The sequence below is a fragment of the Mobula birostris genome, chromosome 31 (assembly GCF_030028105.1).
Source record: "Mobula birostris isolate sMobBir1 chromosome 31, sMobBir1.hap1, whole genome shotgun sequence".
Taxonomy (NCBI): Eukaryota; Metazoa; Chordata; class Chondrichthyes; order Myliobatiformes; family Myliobatidae; genus Mobula; species Mobula birostris.
The window spans coordinates 38,460,488-38,477,818 of record NC_092400.1 but is presented as its reverse complement, the minus strand read 5'-3'; the positions used below and the strand labels follow the sequence as shown (position 1 = coordinate 38,477,818).

The window sequence follows — 17,331 nt, the reverse complement described above, 5'->3', positions numbered from 1 at the left end:
TTCTGATTTTAAAAACGAGATTATGCAGATGCTGGAAATCCAGAGCCACACGCACGAAATGCTGGAGGAGCTCAGCAGTCCAGGCAGCATCCATGGAGAGGAATAAACAGTCGAGACCCTTCATCAAGACTGGGAAGGAAGTGGGCTCCAAGGAGCAGGATCAAAAGAGACTGCAGAAGTTTGTAGAGGCAGGCAGTTCCATCACTGATACAACCGTCCCACCGTTGAGGACATCTTCAAAAGGCTGTGCTATTTATTATTTATTTCTCAGCTCAGGCTGGTAAAACCTGAGATACGGGCATAGCCAAGCACACTCAGTTCTCAATTGCCAGGAACTTTCAGACTATTCTCAGGGTGTTATTGTGGCTTTCTGAAGATATTATTATTATTATTAGTGTTTCTTTTGTATTTGCACGGTTTCTCTTCTTTTGGACATTGGTTGTTCATCTTTGTGTGTAGTATCTGACAAGTAATTCACTTTGAGAGTGGGGAGGGCTGGAGACTGAGGGGGCATTTAGGAGAAAGGAGTCAGAGATGAGGGGGTTTGGAGAGGGGATCAGCGTGATGTAAGCAAGATGACTGTGTTTGTGTGCATGGGGGTCAGAATATGTCTCTGTTTGCAAAGAGTGTACATGCATGCACGCTAAGTCACTGTAGCACATACTCCACTCCCAGGATTGTTTACTGAATACCCTGTGGGACTTGGAGCCTGAAAACCTGTTCAGAAACCAGTCCGTGGTGGAACAGAAACAGCCCATTGTTTCTTTAAATCTCTTGCATTACAGTGGTCACGAGATTAGAGTGTAGAGAGAAAATGGTCTGGCTTTTGGCTAACCTCTCCCGAAATACCTGTGACTCACAACCCCCATTGTGCTCTGTACTGACTGTTTCCACCTCCTATAAAAAGAATCTGCCTTGATGAGAACTCTTTATAATATCTCCCAAAATCATTTAACAGGATTATTTGTATAGATGTCCTTGTGTGCCTTTGTGTATTTTGGTAAATTTTTGTGAGGTATCAGTTCTTGAATTGGCCATATGGAGCCATTGAGTCTTAGCATGGGAACAGCCCCCTTTGCCCATCTTCCTGAGCTGGACCCACTTGTCTGCACTTGGCCCATATTCCTCTTAGGCTATGTCCACACTACGCTGGATAATTTTGAAAACAAAGCTTTTTCTCTTCGTTTTGACCTTCCGTCCACACTGAAACGGTGTTTTCATTCCCTGAAAACGGAGATTTTCGAGAACACTCTCCAGAGTGTGTAAATTTGAAAACGGTTGTTTCGTGTTGTAGTGTGGACAGGGTAAACGGAGATATTTAAAAATGTTGTCATGACAACACCACAACAACAGTGCTTTTTCTGCTTCTGCTTGGTACTGCGCAAGCACTGCCGGACGGCTGTTCTTGGTTCTTGGTTCTTGATTCTCCAAAATATTCCGCATGGAATTTAAACTGGAGGTGGCTTTCAAGCTGATCTCGGTTTCTCTGTTTGCATCCTCTGTTCTTCTGCTCGTACCCTCTGGTCTCCTAGTCTGCGGTGGTCGTACCCTCGACCTCCTGTACCCCGGGGTCTCCAAGCCGGCACTGTTGCTGACTGAGCACTGCTGTTATAACGTGCAGTTGGTGTGAACGATGTGAGAGTTAAATTGTAAAGTGAGCTTTTTTTTAAACTAGATCCCCTAAATTGATTTGATTGAGTCTATCTTTAAAAATATTAATGTCAGAAATACTGCGCAGGTCTGGCGGCAGAAGATTCCACTCTGTTGGTTCTTGATCCTCCAAAATATTCCGCAAGGAATTTAAACTGGAGGTGGCGGAGGGTGGGCTTAAGAAGGAGATTTTTGAAGAAGAAAAACCACCTTAAATTTAATTGGGTTTGGTTGTGTGACTGTGTTAGGATTAAGATTATTCCATGCTTTAATTGTTGGAGGGGGAAATGAATTGCTGTACACACCTGACTTGGTAGTTAGTATTTCAAATTGAGTTGAGTGCCCTCTGCTCCTAGTAGGTTTAGGTTTGACGTGGGATTGGTAGTCTATGTCAAGTTGACCATTTAACATTTTGTAATTGTTGATCTTGGGTAGAGGACGGCTTCATGAGTGTGTTGTTTACTTTATTGTCTACGTTAATAGCTTGTTTGGAATTAAACATGTCCTCTGCTTTGCTGGCTTTGTAGTCATTTGTAACTCGCAGAAACAGCTCGACTTCATTGTCTGTCTAAATGAAGAAGTCTGGTCTGATTTTCCCAGTTTTCTTTGTATTCCTCGAAGACATTGTTGAAAACTTTCTTTCGCTGTTGTTGTAGATACTCTAGTTTTTGACCAATGGAAATAGCACAATGCCGCCGCGGAAACGTAAATATATACCATTTTCTCTTCGCTTGTTTTCTGTAGATGTGTCTGCGCATGCACGGTAGGAGTAGATTCGCCCAAATATCTGTTTTAGTGTGGACAGTGATATTTTGAAAAACACCTAGTGTGGATGCCTGTCGTTCTTACTCAAAACTGGCGTTTTCAAAATTATCTGGTCTAGTGTGGTCGTAGCCTTAAACAGCTCGTGTATAAACCTGTACAAATATCTTTTATATGTTGTAATTGTATCCGTCCCCACCACTTCCTCAGGCAGCTTGTTCCATAGAACCATCACCTTCATTGTGGGAAAAGCTTGCCTCTCACCTTAAACCTATGCCTTCTCATTTTAGGCTTCCCCACCCAAGAAAAAAAGCTAACTATTTACCTTATCTCTGCCCCTCATGAATTTATAAACCTCCATAAGGTCATCACTCAGCCTCCTTCACTCCAGGGAAAACAGTCCCACTCTGTCCAGCCTCTCGTATAACTTAACTCCTCCAGTCCCAGTGTATTCTTTTGAAGCATTTCTGCACCCTCTCCAGTTTAAGCACAAAATTTACTGATTGAAGTTACTGATTTCTTGCTGTGCTGCCCTGTTTCTCCAAGTACCTGCAAGTCCTTTATTACTAATAGGTTATTACGCTCTGTCCGCCAGAGAAAGCAGGATCTCCCAGTGGTCACACATTTTAATTCCACATCCCATTCCCATTCTGACATGTCTATCCATGGCCTCCTCTACTGTAAAGGTGAAACCACACTCAGATTGGAGGAACAGCACCTTATATTCCGTCTGGGTAGCCTCCAACCTGATGGCATGAACATTGACTTCTCTAACTTCTGCTAATGCCCCACCTCCCCCTCGTACCCCATCCGCTATTTATTTATTACCTCCCTCTGTCCCTCACTATACTCCTTGCCCATCCTCTGGGGGTTCCCCCCTCCCCCTTTCTTTCTCCCTGGGCCTCCTGTCCCATGATCCTCTCATATCCCTTTTGCCAATCACCTGTCCAGCTCTTGGCTCCATCCCTCCCCCTCCTGTCTTCTCCTATCATTGTGGATCTCCCCCTCCCCCTCCCACTTTCAAATCTCTTATTATCTCTTCCTTCAGTTAGTCCTGATGAAGGGTCTCGGCCCGAAACGTCGACTGTACCTCTTCCTAGAGATGCTGCCTGGCCTGCTGCGTTCACCAGCAAATTTGATGTGTGTTACTAAAGGGTTCTTTTGTTGTTTACTGTGGGTGGAAAAGGTTACATTAATTGAGGAAATGAAAGCCTCTATCTTCATCATTGAGTGCATTGAGATTTAGAACCATAATCTGTTTTCTATCAGTGACATATGTGATGAAACTTGTTTTGTGGCAGCAGTACGGTGCAATCCATAAAGAAACAATGTTACAATGAGAAATATTTTAAAAATAAAATGATGCCAAAAGAGAGCAAAGGTAGTAAAGTAGGGTTGATGGTCCATGGACAGTTGAGAAATCTGATGGCAGAAGTGAAGAAGCTGTTCCTGAAACATTGAGTGTGCATCCTCGTGTTCCTCCTCCCTGATGGTAGCAATGAGAAGAGGGATGTCCTGGATGGTAGGGGGGGGGGGGGGTCACTGCCTTTTTGAGACATCACCTTTTGAAGGTGTCCTCGATGGTGAGAGGCTGGTGCCCATGATGGAGCTGGCTGAATTCACAACCCTTTGCAGCTTTTTCCGATCCTGTGCAGTGGCCCCTCCACACCAGACGGTGCTGCAACCAGGCAGACTGCTCTCCAGGGTACAAATCATAAATCTGAGAAGAGAGAAGCAGGACTCACATTTCAGGTTGATAACTTTCCTTGGAACTGAGAAGTGTTAAAAAACAAAATAGGTTTTAAGTTGTAGAGAAGGAGGCAGGGTGGAGAGAATAAAGGCAATAAGGAGAGAATGAACGAAGGGGGATCTCATTGAAACCTGAAAGGTCTATTGATGTTTCCTGTAGTAGAGGAGTCTAGGAATAGAGGGTACAGTTCAGAATGAGGGGATGTCCATTTAGAATAGAAAGGAAAAAAAATATTCTTTAGCTGGAAGGTGTTGAATCTGTGGATGCCAAAACATTGGGTATATTTAAAGTGGAGGTTGATAGGTTCTTGGTTAGTCAAGACATGAAAGGTTACGGGGAGAGGGGAGGAGAGTGGGGTTACCGCATCATGAGCATATACAGACATACAACACTGGGCTGGGAAGAGCTGACTTCAGCCCTTTATCCTGCCTCATTATTCAGTGTGATGATGGCTGATGGTCCACGTTCAGATTAATTTATCACATGGACATTGAAATGCTTCATTTTTGTTGAGGATGTGCTGGGGGCAGCCCGCAGGTGTTGCCACACATTCTGTCACCGGCATGGAAAAGTAGTGATGAGGCATAACTGAATCACTGGTGACCTTATTGCATGTGGAGTAAGTTTGAGATCTGCTCCTGTTCCTATTTCTCATGTTCACGTTCTGAAAGAATATCATTGACCTGAAACGTCTCTATAGATTCTCAGGGGAGTATTGTCATTCCCTTATTGTACATTTCCAGTATTGATGTGCTCAAGAAAACCTACATTTGCAAAATCATGGGAATTATCACATGGTAGCATAGTGACCAATTCGTAGCCTTAAGCTACAAGATCAAGGTCAAGACCAAGATTGTTAAGTGCCATTTCCAGTACACAAGTGTAAAGGAGAGCAAAATAATTGTTACTCCGGGTCTGATACCACACAAAAAACACATGGTAAGCTAAAGAACACAATAATAAAAATCACCATAAGTGTTAATATACATGTCCTTAAAGTGACACCAGGCACGGCAGTGTCTGTACACAAGTGACTGACAGGAAATGACAGGAGAGGTAGTGGTGGTGGGCGATGTGGAGGTGTTGATCAGCCTTACTGCTTGGGGAAAGTAACTGTTTTTGAGTCTGATGGTCCTGGTGTGGATGCTATGTAACCTCCTCCCTGACGGGAGTGAGACAGTGAGCAGTAAGGATGGCTTATGTTTCTGGCCCTTTTCCAGCACCTGGAAGGGCCCAAATAAAATGATATTTCCTCTATAAAGCCGTTTCTCTGCTTTGTAAGCATCAATGCAGTATAGTTGAATGGGGGACAGGTTGGAATTTACATCAATTGAATTCTCACAAATTTCTAGAGTGGTTGATGGAGTGATCGTATGAAAATGAAGTGCTTTGTGAATATAGGGAAGGGTGGTGGTTCTACAGATGTGACTTCCTTTGCTGAGACTTTTGTTATTTGCCAGGTTGGCACAGTTCTGTAGCAGGGTGACATGATAGTATAGTGGGTCAAATAGAGGTTATCACAATGTTTTACAGAGCCAGCTGTAAGATTGGGGTTCAATTCCCACCATGGTCTCTGCTCCAGTTTCCTCCCACATTCCAAAGATAGGGTTGGTGAGTTGTAGGCCTGCTCAGCATCATCCTCGCTGATTTAATTTGACACAAATGATGCATTTCACTGTAAGTCAGTGTTTTGATGTAAATATGACCAAGTAAAGCCAATCTTCATCCTTCATCTATTTTGGCATTTTATACACTTTCTGGCCTGGTGGCATGAGTAGGTTCTTATAGGTCAGACAATTGAATCGCTCAGTTACCAATAACTCGGGCCTTTATCATATTCAGCATTTCCGTGGGTGTAGTACAGAGGCACTGCAGGTAGTCCAGTGTCCTTGCAGGTCCAATGACATGGGTTTGATTCAGACCTCCACTGCTGAGTGTGCAGTTAGCACATTGTCAGTGTGGGCTTTCCATTTTCCCTTGCATCACAATGATGTGCTGGGTGTTGGCGAAATTGGTTATGGTTCAATTCTGCTGTTGTAAGACTCTTGGTCCAATCGGGCTGGTGTCGTGATTAGCATAGTAATTAGTATAACGATATTACAGCAAACGTTCAATTTCTTCATTCTTCCCTAGATCACATGGTGTAATTGGTGGTGCAGGATCATTGGCCGGAAGGACCTGTTACTCTAAATACAAATAAAAATAGATCATATGAAATATTGATCTCACAATATACCTCATAATGGAATCGCAACTGCCCTTTCCACAGAGATGGGCAGTTGCAAGTCCATTAACTGGAACAAGATATTCTGCACTCTGTTATTGTTTTTCCATGTATAACCTCAGGGCACTGATGTGATCAAATGGACGGCGTGCAGAAGATGAAGGGTCTCAGCCCGAAACATCATCTGTTTTCTCTTTAGACTGCCTGACTTGCTGAGTTTCTCCAGCACTTTGTGTGTGTGTGTGTGTGTGTGTGTGTGTGTGTGTGTGTGTGTGTTGCTCTGGATTTCCAGCACCTGCAGATTTTCTCTTGTTTGGTATGCAGAACGTGTTCACTGCACCTGGGCTCATCTAACAGTAATGAACCAATCACCAATTTAAATTATACCAAGTACTGGGCGAAGTTGACTATGGATGTTACATCCTAGCGGTCTACATAATACGCAAGCTAGGGCAGTACGATATGGAGAGCAAACTGTTGCCCATGTAGCAAACTGTTCACCCCCTCCCATACAGCTGATGAATTCAAAGGAATGGCAGAGACTGATACAGCTTGGTACCAGCAGCATTGCAAGAATTGTCAGTCAACGTTGAACTCAAATGTTGGTCTGCCTTAGGGACTTCAGCTCCACATTTTTCCTTGGCATTTACTCCTGAAGCCTTCCCCATGAGTGGGTGTAGCCACAAGGCAGCGAGGTTTGAGATCAGAGTCGTCTTCCTCGTTGATGAGCTGCCAACCATGGCTGACGAGCCCCATCTGCCCAGCAACTGTAACCTGCCTTTGCCCCTTCTCCTGTCAGTAGAAATGGTTCTGCCGGCCTTAGTAGCTAAGCCACATGTGAAAGCCAGGAGCTGGACTTGTTGTCAAAGGCTATTTGATATATATGCCATTGGGAGCACTTAGTAGATAGTGGGAGCTCATTCCCACTACCTCCCTCAGCTATGGAACCCTTGAAGGCCAGGAGCTTGATTTGGTTATCAGAGGCTGATTGGGATGCATGTCATTCGGAGCATTAAATAGGTAGTGGGAGCTTATCCTCACTATCCCCCTCTCTGCCTATGACAACCTTAAGGAAGTGAGTGTAGTAGGTGTTCTCAGATAATGGTTTAATAGGTAGTGGGAACTCATCCTCATTAGACCCCCACACCCCAGCTATGACAATCTTCAAGAAGCTAGAGCCTAGTATGGTGGAAGAATGAATGAGCACCAGAAAGAGATAGGTTACAGGGGAATAAGGGACAGAATAGGATTGATGGAACTGTTCTGAGACCCAGTATTGGTTCAATGGGCCAAATGGCCTCCTTCACTGTTGTAAGGAAATATGTGATGAGATTTCAGTGGGATATTCTTATTCAGCCATTGAGTGAGCTACAATATATTTGTTTTCAAAATATCATCATATTCAAATTGTTCACAGAAGTGTAATCCAAAGGGGTTTTAGACAATTTGTTTTAACTTAGCACACAGATTCCGCAGATGCTGGAAATCCAGAATAAAGACACAAAACACTGGAGGAACTCAGCAGGTCAAGCAGCCTCTATGGAGACGAATAAACAGTCAATGTCTCTGAACGAGACTCTTCATCAATCAGCACGATATGTCGACTCTTTATTCCGCTCCTTGTTTTAACTTTGTTGAGAAGCCATGTAGCTGCTTGTCTCAGAAATGGCTACCAGGGTATAAAAAATCCATTCTTCTTGGTACATGGAACAAATGGCTTGCAAACAAGAGTAAAGTCTTCTCTGATAATGATTTTTAAAAATCTGTTTCTTGAAAAAGCACAGCTCCTTTTCATGGCTTAGTTAGCTTGCGTGTTCTTTTGGTTTCTGAGGCTAAAAAGGTTGGGTGAATTGTTTAACTGGTAAGTTTAATTTGAGCTGGTTCTGGGTGCGAACTGAAATAAGATCACCAGCTATCAATGAAGGATTGTGACCTGGATAAGGGAAGGAAACAGTAAATTGGTAAAGAACTTGCTTCTATGGAATGAGTTGGAATCAGGCCTGGCAAATCCAGAATAACACACAAAATGCTGGAGTAACTCAGCAAATCAGGCAACATCATGGAGAGGAATAAACAGTAGACATTTTAGGCTAAGACCCTTCATCAGGACTGGAATGTAAGGGGGGAAAAGCCAGAATAAAGAAGTGAGGGGAGGGGAAGGAGTACAAGCTGACAGGTGAGGTTATAGAATGTCTTTTCTCTCTGTATTAGGGCATGCAAGTCTTTTTTCTGGTATTGCTTATCCTTTTCAATCCTAATAGAAACTAGTGGCTCATTGAAACTAGGGGAGCTGACAGCAAAAGCTGAACGCAATTAATTATTCAGGTTGAGTATCACTTATCCGAAATGCATAGGGCTGGAATGTTTCAGACTTCAGATTCTGGAATATATAATGAGACAGCTTGGGATCACCCTCATTTCTGATCCCGACTAGCAGTAAGCAGTCTTTGCCATACAGTTGTTCGTTGTACATATGTCCAGTACTAAACAGTAAAGATTATCCCATACCATTAATATAATGAAAATGTAATGTGATCAGAGTAACAAGAGCAGCCAGTGACATTGGGAGAGAATACCTGAATCAACTGTTGAACAACAAACGATGGCAGGCTTTCAGTCTCCACATACCATGCTGAGTTTTGATTCAAAGGTTACAGTACACTATATTTGTATTTTACTTTTTTTACGTTTTATGTAAGGTATAAAAACAATCAGCATTGTAGACTTGTTCTGGAGCTAGATTTTTGTGATCAACAGAGACTTAAAAAATTTAATGCCATGCTTTTTCTTAAATTTCTGCAACCAGCCTGCTGACCAATTACCTTCAGCTTTCAGTCCATCGTGATAGATCTTTGCTTGTTTTATGATCAGCATGTTGTAAACGGCATATGCTCACTCTGATGCTGATGAATCCACTCTTCCAATACACGATCGAGATCTTTATTTTTCACTTCATGCAGTTTTTTTTTATTCTTCAGTAATTGCTGTTCATGACGTTTGTGAGGCCACTTCTCATATCTGTCAGGTGCGCAGATATCTGCATATCACTGGGGAATCTACCCAGTGTGTTGTGGAATTTTACTTTTGTGATGTCATGTCAGTGCTCAAAAAAAATTTGGATTTCGGAGATTTTCAGATTTTGGAATTTTGGATAAGGGGTACTGTGCCTGTAGTAGTGAATCCAAATAGACGTTTTATACACATCATAAGGAGATGACCTGGCTTCTGATCCAGCCCACACTGATGGCCAGAGTGCATGCTGATTTTTTTTTAGAAGAAGAGCTTTATTTGTCACATGTACATTGAAACATACATTGAAATGCGTCATTTGCATCAAAGACCAACACAGTACATGGATGTACTGGGGGCAGCTCACAATTGTTGCCGTGCTTCTGGCTAACATCCAGATGGTATGTTGCCACCCTGGTGCCAGGATCGGAGATATCTCGGATCAGGTCCATGGTGTTCTCAAGGGAAAAAGTCAGAAGTCTTGGTATATATCGGCACCAATGACATGGGTAGACAAAATGAGAAGGTTCTGAAGACAGATTTTAGGGAGCTAAGTAGAAAGTTGAGAAACAGGACCCCCAGGGTAGCAATCTCCAGATTACTGCCTGTACCATGTACTGGTGAGGGTAAGAGTAGGATGATTTGATGGGTGAATATGTGGCTGAAGAATTGGTGCAAAGGGCAAGAGTTCAGAATTATGAATCACTGGGATCTCTTCTGGGGAAGGTATGACTCATACAAAAGGGACACCTGAACCCGAAGGAGTCCAATATCCTGGAGGGCACATTTTCTAGAGTTGTTTAGGTGGGTTTAAACTAATTTGGCAGGGAGACAGTACTGAAGATGAGGTAGTTGGTGTGCAGAGTTAATGTGTAGTGAGACTCCTAGCAAAAAGAGGCTGTTGATAGGGGAAAATTGCAGTCAACAGGATGAGTTGCAATTTAAAAGGCGGACAAATTCAAAAAGGGCCAACACAGTACTGATGGTGTGATGTTTAAATGGGCGCAGGATATGGAATAAGGGAAATTAATTTGTAGCACAGTTACAGATTAGCAGGTATGATGATGTAGGCATCACTGAATCATGGCTGTACGATTATAACTGGGAGCTTAATGCCCAAGGATACTCATTGTATCGAAATTATAGGCAGGAAGGCAGAGTGGGTGGCATTGCTTTGTTGGTTAAAAATTGAAATTAAATCATTAGAAAGAGGTGACGTAGGTGTTGAATCATTGTGGATAAATCTAAGGAACTGCAAAGCCAAAAAGACCCTGATGGGGATTATATACAAACCCCCAAACAGTAGTAAGGATGTGGTCTACAGGAGACAGAAAATGCATGCCAAAATAGCAATGTTACAATAGTCATGGGGGTTTCAATACATTTTAATATTTTCAATTGGGAAAGTCAGGTTGGTGCTGGATTCCAGGAGGGGGGATTTCTAGAGTGCCTACGAGATGGCTTTTTAGAGCAGTTGGTGGTTGAACCCACTAGAGGATTAGATATTCTGGATTTGGTGTTGTGCAATGAACCTGAATTTATCAGAGAGCTTAAAGTAAAAGAACCTTGAGGGGAAAGTGATTATAATATGATTGAATTCACCCTGGAATTTGAGAAGGAGAAGCTAAAGTCAGATGTATCAGTATTACAGTGGAGTAAAAGGAATTAAAGAGGCATGAGGGAGGAGTTGGCCAGAATTGATTGGAAAAGGACACTGGCAGGGATGATGTCAGAGCAGCAATGGCTGGAATTTCTGGAAGCAATTTGGAAGGCATGGGATATATACTTCCTAAAGAGGGAGAAGTATTCTAAAAGCAAGATGACACAACTGTGGCTAACAAGGAAAGTTAAAACAAACATAAAAGCCAAAGAGAGGGCATTTGGTAGGGCAAAAATTAGTGGGAAGTTAGAGGATTGGGAAGCTTTTAAAAACCAACAGAATGCAATGAAAAAAGTCATTAAGAAGGGAAAGATGGTATACAAAAGTAAGCTAGCCAATAATATTAAACAGGATATGAAAAGTTTCTTCGATACATGAAGTGTAAAGATAAAAGTATAAGGTGAGAGTGGATATCAGACCTTGGAAAGCAATGCTGGGGAGGTAGTACTGGGAGACAAGGAAATGGCAGATGAACTGAATAAGTATTTTGCATCGGTTTTCACTGTGGAAGACACTAGCTGTATGGTGGAAGTTCCAGGTGTCAGGGGTCATGAAGTGTGTCAAGTTACTGTTCCTAGGGAGGTTCTTGGGAAACTGAAAGGTCTGAAGGTAGATTAGTCACCTTGTCAAGATGGTATACACCCTGGGGTTCTGAGAGAGGTGATTGAAGAAAATGTGGATGCATTAGTAGTGATCTCTCAAGAATCACTAGATTCTGGAATGGTTCCAGAAGACTAGAAAATAGCCAATGTCACTTCACTCTTCAAGAAGGGAGAGAGGCAGAAGAAAGGAAACTATAGGCCAGTTGGTCTGATCTCAGTGGTTGGAAAGATGTTGGAGACAATTGTTAAGCATGTGATTTTGGGGTACTTAGAGGCAAGGATAAAATAGGCCATAGGTTTCCTCGAAGGGAAATCTTGACTGACTAATCAGTTGGAATTCTATGAAGAAATAATAAGCAGGATAGACAACGGAGAATTAGTTGATGTGTACTTGGATTTTGAGAAGGCCTTTAACAAGGTGCCACATTCGAGGCTGCTTAACAAGCTATGAACCCATGGTATTACAAGAAAGATTCTAGCTTGGATAAAGCAGTGGCTGCTTGGTAGGAGACAAAGAGTGGCAATAAAGGGAGCCTTTTCTGGTTGGCTGCCGGTGACTAGTGGTGTTCCATAGTGGTCTGTGTTGGGACTAATTCTTTTTACGTTATGTGTTGGCACATGGCCAAGTGGTTAAGGCCTCGGTCTAGTGATCTGAAGGTCGCTAGTTCGAGCCTCAGCTGAGGCAGTGTGTTGTGTCCTTGAGCAAGGCACTTAACAACACATTGCTCTGTGACAACACCAGTGTGAAGCTGTATTGGCCCTAGTGCTCTTCCCTTGGACAACATCGGTGGCGTGGAGAGGGGAGACTTGCAGCATGGGCAACTGCTGGTCTTCCATACAACCTTGCCCAGGCCTGCACCCTGGAAATCCTCCAAGTCGCAAATCTGTGGTCTCACGATACTAACGGATGCCTATATACTAGAGAAATGTTAATGTTTTGGATGATGGAATTGATGACTTTGTTACAAAGTTTGCAGACAATATGAAAATAGGTGGAAGGACAGGTAGTTTTGAGGAAGTAGAGAAGCTACAGCAGGACAAATTAGGAGAATGGGCAAAGAAATGGCAGATGGAATTTAGTGACAGAAAGTGTGTGGTCATGCACTTCGGCAGAAGAAATGAAAAGGTTGACTTTTCTAAATGGAGACAAAATACACAAAATTGATATGCAAAAGGACTTGAGAGTGCTTGTGTAGGATTCCCTAAAGGTTAATTTGAAGGTTGAATCTGTAGTGAGGAAAGTAAATGCAACGTTAGCACTTATTCAAGAGGACTAGAATATAAAAGCAAGGCTGTAATGTTGAGACTTTATTAAGCACTGGTGAAGCCTCACTTGGAGTATTGTGAGCAATTTCGGGCCCCTTATCTTAGAAAGGATGTGCTGAAATGGAGAGGGTTTAAAGGAGATTCACGAAAATGATTCCAGATTTGAACGGCTTGTCAAATGAAAAGCGCTTGATGGCTCTGGGCCAGTATTCACTAGAATTCAGAAGAATGAATAGTGACCTGATTGAAACTTAACAAATAGCGAAAGGCCTTCACAGAGTGGATGGGGAGAGGATTTTCCTGTGGTTGGAGAGTCTAAGACCAGAGGACACAGCCTCAGAATAGAGGGACATCTACTTAGAACAGAGATGAGGAACTGCTTTAGCCAGAGAGTGGTAAATTTGTGTAATTTGTTGCCACAGCGGCTGTGAAGGCCAAGTCTTTAAGTATATTTAAGGCAGAGGTTGCTTCTTGATTGGTCAGGACAGGAAGGGAATGGGGAGAAGGCAGGAGATTGGGGCTGAGGGGGAAAATGGATAGGCCATGATGAAATGGTGGAGCGGTCTCGACAGGCCAAATGGCCTAATTTTGCTCCTATATCTTATGGTCATATAGTCTTATAGCATACCCACAAGTTACAAACCCTAACCTATACATCTTTGGCATATGCAAGGAAACCGGAGCACCTGGAGGAAACCCATGTGGTCATTGGGGAGAATGTATAAACTCCTTATGGACAGAGGCGGGAATTGAATGTCAGTCTTCTGACCATTGGTGTTCCAGAGTGTTCGGCTAACTGCTGCACTGCCGTGCCACTTTTACAAATGTCTACGTGAAGTCAGGTTTACCATTCTCCAGGAGTCCAAGAACTCCCAGTATAAATGTAATAATCCATCTTATTGCAGTAAGCTTTGCCTTCCTGTGATAGCACAAACACTTTGGCTCGAGACAGAAGTATGACCTCTGCTGCCACTTTATTTGGTACACTGATAGACCTGCCCATTAATGCAAGTATCTAATGGGGAAGAAATGTGATCTAAGTCACTTTTCCCATGGAATGATTGTTAGTGCAAATGGGGTGTTTTGAGTATCTCAGAAACTGCTGATTTCCATAGGATCAGAATTAGGTCATTCAGCTCATCGAGTCCGCTCCGCCATTTCATCATGGCTGATCCCGGATCCCATTCAACCCCATATATCTGCCCTCTCACCATATCCCTTGATGCCCAATTAATCAGGAATCTATCAACCACTGCTTTGAATATACCCATGGACGGCCTTCACCGCAGTCTATGGCAGAGCATTCCGCAGATTCACCACTCTTTCGCTAAAAAAATTCCTCCTTACCTCTGTTCTAAAAAGTCATCCCTCAGTTTTGAGGCTGTGCCCTCTAGTTCTGGATACCCCCACCAATAGGAAACATCCTCTCCACATCCACCTTATCTCGTCCTTTCAACATTCAGTCGGTTTCAATGAGATACCCACACATTCTTCTAACTTTCAGTGAGTACATGCCCAAAGCTGCGAAACACTTGTCATATGTTAACTTCTTCATTCCCAAAATCATTCTCATGAATCTCCTCGGAAATCTCTCCAATGACAACACATCCTTTCTGAGGTAAGCAGCCCAAAATTGTTGCCATATTCCGAGTGCGGCCTGACTTGTAAAGCCTCAGCATTATCTCCTTGTTTTTATATTCTATCCCCCTTGAAATAAATGCCAACATTGCATTTGACTCCTTTACCACAGACTCAACCTGTGAATTAACCTTCTGGGAGTCTGGCACAAAGACTCCTAAGTCCTTCTGCACCTCTGATGTTTGAACCTTCTCCCCATTTAGATAATAGTCCACACTATTGTTCCTTTTACCAAAATGCATTTTCATACATTTCCCAACACTGTATTCCACCTGCCACTTTTTTTGCTCATTCTTCCAATTTGTCTAATTCCTGCTGCAATCACATTGCTTCCTCAACACCACCTGTAATAGAGAAATGGAGGTCATTTAAAGGTGAAATTTTGAGGGCACAGGATCTTTATGTTCCTGTTAGGTTGAAAGGAAAAGTTAAAAGTTTGACAGTGCCATGGTTTTCAAGGGATATTGGAAACTTGGTTTGGAAAAAGAGAGGGATCTTCAATAAATATAGGCAGCTTGGAGTTAATGAGGTGCTCGAGGAATATAAAGAATGTAAAAAGAATCTTAAGAAAGAAATTAGAAAAGCTAAAAGAAGATACAAGGCTGCTTTGGCAAGTAAGGTGAAAATAAATCCAAAGGGTTTCTACAGTTATGTTAGTGGCAAAAGGATAGTGAGGGATAAAGTTGGTCTCTTGGAGAATCAAAGTGGATGGCTATGTGTGGAGCCAAAAGAGATGGGGGAGATTTTGAACAATTACTTTTCTTCAGTATTCGCTAGGGAAAAGGATATTGAATTGTGTAAGGTAAAGGAAACAAAAAGGGTAGTTATGGAAAGTATGACAATCAACGAAGAGGAAGTACTGGTGCTTTTAAGTGGATAAGTCTCTGGGTCCGGACAAGATATTCCCTAGGCCCTTGAGGGAAGTTAGTGTGGAAATTGCAGGGGCTCTGACAGAAATATTTCAAATATCATTAGAAACGGGGATGGTGCCGGAGGATTGGCGTATTGCTCATGTGGCTCCATTGTTTAAAAAGGGTTCTAAGAGTAAACCTGACAATTATCGGCCTGTGAGTTTGACGTCAGTGGTGGGTAAGTTGATGGGAAGTATTCTTAGAGATGGTATATATAATTATCTGGATAGACAGGGTCTGATTAGGAACAGTCAATATGGATTTGTGCGTGGAAGGTCATGTTTGACAAACCTTATTGGATTTTTTGATGAGGTTACTAGGAAAGTTGACGAGGGTAAAGCGGTGGATGTTGTCTGTATGGACTTCAGTAAGGCCCTTGACAAGGTTCCACACGGAAGGTTAGTTAGGAAGGTTCGGTCATTAGGTATTAATATTGAAGTAGTAAAATGGATTCAGCAGTGGCTGGATGGGAGACACCAGAGAGTAGTGGTGGATAACTGTTTATCAGATTGGAGGCTGATGACTAGCGGTGTGCCTCAGGGATCTGTACTGGGTCCAAAGTTGTTTGTCATATATATTAATGATCTGGATGATGGTGTGGTAAATTGGTTTGGTAAGTATGCAGATGATACTAAGTTAGGTGGCGTTGTGGATAATGAAGTAGGTTTTCAAAGCTTGCAGAGAGATTTAGGCCAGTTAGAAGAGTGGGCTGAAAGATGGCAGATGGAGTTTAATGCTGATAAATGTGAGGTGCTACATTTTGGTAGGACTAATCAAAATGGGACATACATGGTAAATGGTAGGGCATTGAAGAATGCAGTAGAACAGAGGGATCTAGGAATAATGGTGCATAGTTCCCTGAAGGTGGAATCTCATGTGGATAGGGTGGTGAAGAAAGCTTTTGGTATGCTGGCCTTTATTAATCAGAACATTGAGTATAGGAGTTGGAATGTAATGTTGAAATTGTATAAAGCATTGGTAAGGCCAAATTTGGAGTATTGTGTACAGTTCTGGTTGCCGAATTATAGGAAAGATGTGAATAAAATTGAGAGAGTACAGAGGAGGTTTACTAAAATGTTGCCTGGGTTTCATCTCCTAAGTTACAGAGAAAGGTTGAAGAGATTAGGTCTTTATTCTTTGGAGCATAGAAGGTTGAGGGGGGACTTGATAGAGGTGTTTAAAATTATGAGGGGGATTGATAGAGTTGACGTGGATAGGCTTTTTCCATTGAGAGTGGGGGAGATTCGAACAAGAGGACATGAGTTGAGAGTTAAAGGACAAAAGTTTAGAGGTAACATGAGGGAGGACTTCTTTACTCAGAGAGTGGTAGCCGTGTGGAACGAGCTTCCAGCAGAAGTGGTTGAGGCAGGTTCGATGTTGTTGTTTAAAGTTAAATTGGATAGATATATGGACAGGAAAGGAATGGAGTGCAGGTCAGTGGGACTAGGTGAGAGTAAGAGTTCGGCACGGACTAGAAGGGCCAAGATGGCCTGTTTCCGTGCTGTATTGTTATATGGTTATATATGAGGCATCTTGTCAAATCCTTTCTGAAAATTTAAGTAAATGAGATCCATTGCCTTTTCTTTGTCCACTCTGCTTGTTACTTCCTCGAAGAACTCTGACAGATTTGTTAGGCATGATTTCCCTTTACAGCAACCATGCTGACTTGGACTTATTTTATCATTAGTCTCCAAGTACCTTGAAATCTCAGCCTTATTTAGACTCCAACACTTTCCCAGCCACTGAGGTTAGACTAACTAGCCTATAATTTCCTCTCTTTTCCTTCTTAAAGAGTGGAGTGACATTTGCAATCTTGCAGTCCTCTGGAACCATGCCATCAAGTGATTTTTGAAAGATTA

The 17,331-nt window shown here is 42.5% G+C and overlaps 1 protein-coding gene across 1 annotated transcript in view; it reads left to right on the top strand.

Annotated features, from left to right (window-relative positions):
* Positions 1-17,331, top strand: part of hps4 (HPS4 biogenesis of lysosomal organelles complex 3 subunit 2) — a 77,052-nt gene that overhangs the window by 7,288 nt on the left and 52,433 nt on the right. The window lies entirely within an intron of this gene.